The sequence below is a fragment of the Mirounga leonina genome, unplaced genomic scaffold, assembly GCF_011800145.1.
Source record: "Mirounga leonina isolate KUSES-001 unplaced genomic scaffold, KU_Mleo_1.0 Mir_115, whole genome shotgun sequence".
Classification (NCBI taxonomy): domain Eukaryota; kingdom Metazoa; phylum Chordata; class Mammalia; order Carnivora; family Phocidae; genus Mirounga; species Mirounga leonina.
Window position 1 is genome coordinate 31,800,812 of NW_023270268.1, and position 7,648 is coordinate 31,808,459.

Sequence of the window (7,648 nt, forward strand, 5' to 3'; positions counted from 1 at the left end):
TTGGTGAATTTTTATTTGAGGAACATTTGATGAACTACAAACTAGCTCTTATGTCCTTCCTTTTTTCCTGTTACCTTTTCCATGTCATCACTGAATTTGCCATCCCTGGGTTATGAACATTATACAGACAACAGGTCAGGTGATGTTACCATGGAAAACAGGAAAACAAGAAGTCGACTGTTTCTCAACATTTCTCATCAGGGAAGCAAAATGACACAACACTGCTTCCCCAAAAAGCACGCTTTCACTTCATCCTACCTCTTAACACTCCCTGGATAAAACAAATGATATCAACAAATGTGAGAGGAAACCTCTCCCAGGCTTCAAAATGTGGCAGTTTTCAAATTCAAATCACAAATTTTCTGTTATCCTTAAGTGGTTATTGATTTGGTTTTACTAAAAAAAAAATAGTGCTTTACTTTCTAAATTTATTTCAAAATTCTGCTTATCCAGAAACAAAACCGAAAGGAGACAAACAGGACGACAAAAAGCGATAATCATTGGAGACATAGTCATGACTACCTAGAGGTAGTTCTATGATCATAAAACTACATTTGTTGCCACAAAGAATAGAAAACACATAGGGCTTAGGGTCTCCCCTTAAGTGAACCTGGAGAGATCAGACTTATGGAAGGAAGTTACTGGAAAACAATCTCAATACAACAGAGGGATACATTTACCCTCTTATTCCCAAGCCTGATCGCTATAGTATTTATTCATTTATTCTACAAATGTTTCCTGGACACTAACTCTATGCCAGGTACTGTGCTTGGCAAGAGGAAAACAGCAGTGAACGCCACAGTCAAAACCTTCTTGATGTTTACAGAGGGTGATGCATATATCCAGGGGTCATGGAAACAATGGGTCAGTTTCGGTGGGGGGCGGGGGAACAATCAGTTATTTAGCATAGTGTAGACAACCGTTCTTTTATTCACCTGTGGCTGCATTTTTCTAGCAGTGTTGGCATCAAAAAGGAAGCAGGAGCCTGAGGCTCTTATCTTTCCAATCCCTCTTTCGTCTCCAAGGCAGGTAGTTACAAGTACCAAATAAGTTTTTATTCTCACTATGGGATTTTTTGGTTTAAAACTGTTTATTGATCAATAAAAAAGTAGAAAATCACAGAGTCATTGCCTGGGGAAACTGTACTAGTAATTTTACAGCAGGCTAGATAGTAAAGAAAGATTACAAATGTTAGTAGGCAGGAGACCCAGCTCCTGCTGAAAACAAGTCAATTCTGACAAAAATCCAACCACCTTACTGACCTTGGAGAGCCTGCACAAGGTCAATGGCAGAGTGAATATGATCATACTGGTCCTGTTCCCAGTATGTTTACTAGCTCTAGAAAAAAGTGGACAGACATCATATGTATTCCCATATGCTTAAAAGTAATAAACACTGTAAATAACAGACTCAAGTCCTCAAAGGAATGCAAAAGAGAGCATACATAGAATTCAGAACAACATTTTAAAATAGATTTTAAAGTTAATTTTTAAAATAGGACTGTCACTGGGACATATTGTTGCCACTGTAACTATTTATATTAATAACTCTGACTCACCCAACGAGTCTTTGTAAGCTCAGAGCATATCCTGGCAGTATTCATTCATCCTTTCAGTCATCCCTTCTTCCATCTGCTCAACACGGACAACTGTGGGTGTAAGCATCCAGAGCTTCCACAGGAATACCATTGCCCTAGTTCTTACTCCCAACAATGATCCTAACCTTGGCTCCTTCAAGGAGAACATTCATTCCAACCCACTCAGTACCTTTCCTTCCACCCACTTGCCTTACTTCTTAAACTTCTCTATGCCTATAACCCAGATATCCCTAAAATTACTGGGGTCAAATATTTCCAATGCTCTCCTCTGTCTGCTTGCATCCTCACCTACTTCTCCTTCCTCCATGGCTTCATGGGTCACCATCTTAATTCTCTTATATCCACCTTCAGCTCCTCTGTTGTCTACTGAATGAATCCCAGACTTGATTTCTTCTGTTGGCCTTCTTTACTCTAAAAGACAGACAGACAATGGTGTATTATCTTAAATATCATCAGGAAAAATTGCCTTTTTCAGGGAGGCAGCATGGTCTGGTGTCTAAACAGTCATCCAACCATAAGTTTTGTTTATAAGGATCCCTGGAGAATGGTGAAGAGGTATGTGAAGGATTGCCTGTCAGTTGTCTCAACAGAGAGGGGCACCACCCATTCCCAGGTGAGCTGTCCTTTTCATGCTCATGGCAAGGCTCTTGGTCTTCAATCCTGAAACCCAAAAGGTGGGTATCAACTGTCAGCTCTGACCATATTCCATCAGGACCAGCCAACTGAAGAGATAGGACAAAGTTATTATCATTATTGGACATCTCAGCATAAAGTGGTTTCTCATTTTCCAGAAAAGGTCAGCTCTTGATGGAATGGCACCCTGCATGGGTAAAATTTGATGGGAAAGAAAAGAAGAGGAGAGGCTCACAGAACAGGGTCCTGTCTATGGCAGTCATGCCAGGTCAGGCAGCACCATTGAGAATCCTGGCAGATGGGTGGAAATTAGGGACACATCACCCCTCAGGCATTAAAGGATTGCAGAAGCAGAAAAAAATGAGAGCCTCATAACAAAAGGCACATTCTCCACCTTTCACTTTGGTCAAAGGGAGCCTAGGTTGTATTATGGGAGAGCAGCAAGGCCACGGAATTGGGGACCTCTTTCCCTACTCTCCCATAATAGGAGAACTTAACAGTGTGAGGAGCAGCGAGGTAACTGAAGGTTCTCTCTTCTGTCATTGGGTATCATGGACCCCCCTATCAAGAGCTTGTAGTCTAGCTTTGACTCCATATCTTGAATTCATGGGGGTAAGCCTGAAGACTCAAACATGAGGGGTCTATTCGTGTGGAGAACTAAGGACCCTCTAGAGTAAGCCCTGTGCTGAGAAAAGAGAGAAAGGAGCTACAGAAGCTTGGCTTTGAGTAACAGATTGCAGTCAGAGGTGACACACTCAATGGTCCTCAATTCCAGGTTGAGGAACCTATAGCAAGATCTAGTGCAATAATAAGATTCAGCATCCTATGAGTCAGAGGTGGAGAGAGACTGTAGTGAAAGCACCCATGCCTATGTGCTCATCATACCTGAGGTCCTTCCCAGGGACCTTCAGAGCCATTTGTGAGGCAGAGAGCCAGAGTGAGAATGTTGACTTGTGGCCGTCACCACAGGTGGGGCCAAGAAACATGGAGGAGGGCTACCAGGCAAAGACGATCTAGGCAAAGAGCCCCAGTTTTTCAGCTCAGTGCATCTTTTCACACAGACATTAGAGATGGCCCCGGCTGGGACTGTGGAGAATGGGTGTCAAGAAGTCCTCCCAGAAAGGAGGTTTGTGACACATGAAGTTTCCCCACATACGCAGGCCTTCACCTCACACACCCTGCTCCCCACAGATGTAGCAAAGGATGGCATCATCTCTCCCACCATGGTTTCTTTGGCTACAGCTACTGCTGATGAACTCTGGTCAAAGAACAAAAGGCCAAGAGACCTAGTGAGTCGTTTGGGTAAGCAAAAGACCCATATGCCTGAGTTGATTTGATGTAGTTAATTAAGGAAAACACCAAAATTAACTCCTTCAGACTCATTTTCCATACAATTCTGGCCTGAATGGCTTAAGCTCAGGTCTAAAGTCAGCAGCACAGTTCTGCATCCTCCTCTGAAAGGTGAAAAGATCACCTGTGCCTGCCACTTAACCCCCCCTGACCCTCCATAACTCCAACTACAATAAGAAGAAACTAGTACCTGTGAATGACAGAGGGTTTCAAGGACTGATAGCATTCTCCAGATCACCTGGCAGTTAGAGGAGTAAGCATTTTCTGAATCCCAAGTATTCTTACAGCAGGATTTACCCTTTTTATTTTTTTTTAAGTTTTTATTTATTTATTTGAGAGAGAGCATGGAGCAATGGGGAGGGGGAGGGGCAGGGAGAGAGGGAGAAGCAGACTCCCCGCTGAGCAAGGAGCCTGATGCGGGGCTCGATCCCAGGACTCTGAGATCAAGACCTTAGTCAAAGGCAGATGCTTAACTGACTGAGCCACCCAGGCACCCAGGATTTACCCTTTTTAGGCCTAAAAGTGTTCCTTTCTCTTTACAGATCCTAGAAAACTGATGCTCAGAGCAGGAAAGTGACCGCACACAGCCAGTCGGTGGCAGTCTCAGAATGAGCAGCTGGATATCCTGATGCACTTCTTCTGCAATTCAGCTGGGACAACCGGATTGACCTGGTGGATCTGGGGGCAAAGAGCAAACATGACCTGATTCATTCATGGTGCCTGAAGAATACAGCCCTCCAGAAAAATGCATCTTCTCAGAATCCTCTATACTTTGGCTTTCCTATCCTTGCTGGTACTGAAACTTCTTCAGGTAGGCCCATGCCATTTCTGTGGCCTTTTTTCCCAAAAGAATAACCAGTCTTTTCTTCTAATTTCTACTTAGTAATGTTGCAATAGTAAACTTTTTCCTTCCATACTTCCTCATTAAAGTAATGGTGGGTTGGTTCAGAGGAAAGCTGATTTGAGGTCCTCACCTTTGTAACTGAGCCCTGGTCTCTAATTGGGATCTCCTCAGCAGCATCTCTGTTGTCAATGGTAGGAAGACTTCTTCAGCTTGGTTATGAATTCTGATTTTTTTACCTTAAGTCTTGGACTCCCTACAAATAAAATTTTAATATAATTGGTTTCGGTGCATCTAGGAGCCTTTTAATTACCCTCTGAAAGATGCTTAGGCAACAGCTTGTTATTAGATTAAACAGTGTAAGCATCTGTATTGTAAACATGAACAGGTTTGTTACATTTTTGTAAACCAACATTTGCCTTCTATTATTTTTTTCTCTAAGGAGGCTCTTTTAGGGGTACGGCTCTAGTCCAACGGACAAAGTGGACACCGTGCCAATGGGAACACCATCTTTTCTCCTTACTCCCCTCCACATTGGATCCTGGCCATTTCAGACACCTTCATAAAACCACAGGGCACCTTGCAATAATTCAGGAGCCGATTACACAGCAGGCCGACTCCACAGGCAGGCACTCCCCTGCTCTGACGTAGCATGCCCGGCCATTTCACTGCTCATTAGCCCCTTTTCCAGAGAGTGAGCAGAGAAAACAAGAGGAGATGAAATTCAAACCCATCCGTTTGCCTCCTATTAGCTGCTCTAGTTAAAAGTTTAGTGGAGGAGCAGGCTGGAATGATTAATTGATATAAAGTTTAAGGAGTGTCTCTGAAGCTCATTTGTTTAAGCTCTTCTTCTTCCCGAATCACCTATAGTACAGGATGTACTGGCCCGCAGGAGTGGGATCGAGTCGGCCAGAGGGAAGATGATCATGGCAAGGGGCTGAGGAAAGAAAACTGACATTAGACTTTCTTTCTAACAAATCCAAGACTTTATGTTATCTCATACAACCTTTTTGAGTTTTTTAATTAAATTAGGAAAAAAAAACTATCCTATGGCTTGTAAAAACCAAAATGACGGCTTCTTTCTTTGTGTATTCTATTTATAAAAACCTCACTACAGAGAAATTCATACTTTCAGAAATAATAAATCTTAATAATGCCATCAGGAAAACTGACTCTTAATGATAAAGAATTTAAACAAGATACTAAGCAAACATTGCAGCAAGTTAATCAAGGCTTAAATAAACAATTAATAGTGATCATGCAAGATAAGCCCTTCAAAAAGAAGAAATAGAAGTTTGAGCTTTTCAAAAGGAATATTTACCTGTGGATAGAAAAAAATACATATTAAATTTAAAGAAATAGACAAGCAGTATCTTCCTCTAAACAAAAAGATTGTTGTCTCACACTTTATATTTGTTGGTTTATTCTGAACAGTATTTTAATATTTCATCAGAAAATTCTTTTCCCTCTAAGTGCATAGTTTTTTCCATTATATCCAAGTGTATACCCAAACTTGAAAGGTTTTACAGGAGGAATACATCTCTAATCTTTGAAAGACATGATAAAATGCATGATTTAGTGAAATTCACTTTATTATCAAATTTGCAAGAATATATCCAAGGCACACAATGAGGTCTCCCTACACATATGATACAGGCTCTACTTCCTAAGTCATTTTATCCAAAACTCAAGGACAAATCACCCATAGATCATGGAGAAATTGAGGGACTGAACTGTAATAGGAGTCAGCTGGGTTATAGCTATGGAAGCTTAGACCAACCACTTCCCTCCTTGGGTCTCAAGGTGTCCTCTAACTCAACAATTTTGTGTTCTAGGAGATAGGGGATCAGATCAGAAGCAAGCCCAGATGAGTTAGAGAAGTGCAAATTCAAAGTTCAACTGAGGGTAGAAATGATACTACATGACAGGTTCAGAGCTGGAAACCTCTAATTAACTGGAAATGATGAGGGGAAGGGGAGCGAGGGCACTCTCGGTCTAGAGTCTGAAGCTCAGCACTGGTGTTTTATGAATTTTACTGTCTCACCTAGATACAATCAGGCTCTCAAAACTCTTTGGCAAGGGGGGAGGGAGGATTTATAAGCCATAATGCCAATCTATTAATCTACCAATGGGGATAGATATTTATAGTGACTGAAATACTCCTCATAGCTATTTAGAGTGACTGTTCCTGTTATTAAGGTAACTAGAGCCTTGAACCAGTCATCAAAACATTACCCAGTGAGTATAGAATTAGTTAGAGCTGAGCTGAGAGAGGAAGGAACAGTATATGGAACTTCTAAGGTCAGATGAAAGAAAGTGTTCTTAACCAAGGGTCTCAGATCTAGGCCTGGGTTTCAAGGCATCTGTGACAGTGCTGAAACAGTATGCAAAACTACATATGAATGTGGCCATGGGCATTTTTCTAAGAGTGTCCATAGCATTCATCATCTTCTCGACATGGCCCGTGATCTCTAAAATTTCATGGACTGTTGGGAAACAAAAGAATAGACTCAAGATAGACAGAGTAGTCTGAAGCAGCTCTGAGGAGTCTGAAATCAGGAGCCAGAGCTGAGTGGCAGGGTGAGGATTCTCAGGGAAGGGTTAGGTCAGGAAGGATGGGTCAAGCAGAGGCCTGGTCCAGGCCAAGTGGGATGCCCCCGCACTGACTGCAGGGACTCCACAAGAATCCTCCCTCATATGTAAAGCTGCAAGGCCTGCCATATCACCAGGGTGGGACTCCTGTATGTCCTGCTGAACAGTGCAGCCAATTCTACAGGATTACTCGTAAAAGATAGGAGGCATCAGACTGGGTCCCATTCACCCCAACTTCAGCCTAGCTCACGCCAACCCCCTCTGACGGAGCACTGCCCCTCTATCCCTTATCTTTTGTCTTCCCCTAAATCCATCCTTTGATTTCTTTATGGGCAAAAGGTGACACTTCGGGAAGACCCAAGGACACCAGTGGAACACACAAATATCACCTCTCACAAGAGCTTTTGTCAGAGTAGATGGTTGACTCATTGGGCCAAGGTGGCCATTCAAATGTAAAGTTTAATTAATTAAAATTAAATAAAATTAAAAGTTAACTTCTTCAACCACACAAGCCACATTTTAAATGCTCAATAGTCACATAAACTTAGTGGCTACTGTTATTGGACAACACATGTATAGGATATTTCAGTCATCACAGAAAGTTCTTTTCTATATAACCCAGCACTAATCTCTAT

General features: G+C 42.1%; 1 long non-coding RNA gene across 1 annotated transcript; it reads right to left on the reverse strand.

Annotated features, from left to right (window-relative positions):
• Positions 1 to 234: 234 nt before the first annotated feature.
• On the reverse strand, positions 235 to 5,618 carry LOC118004041. The gene is made up of 3 exons (XR_004677471.1): positions 4,555 to 5,618; positions 4,086 to 4,258; positions 235 to 2,008 (listed from the first exon to the last, which is right to left on the reverse strand). It is a non-coding gene; the product is annotated as an uncharacterized LOC118004041 (long non-coding RNA).
• Positions 5,619 to 7,648: the final 2,030 nt, after the last annotated feature.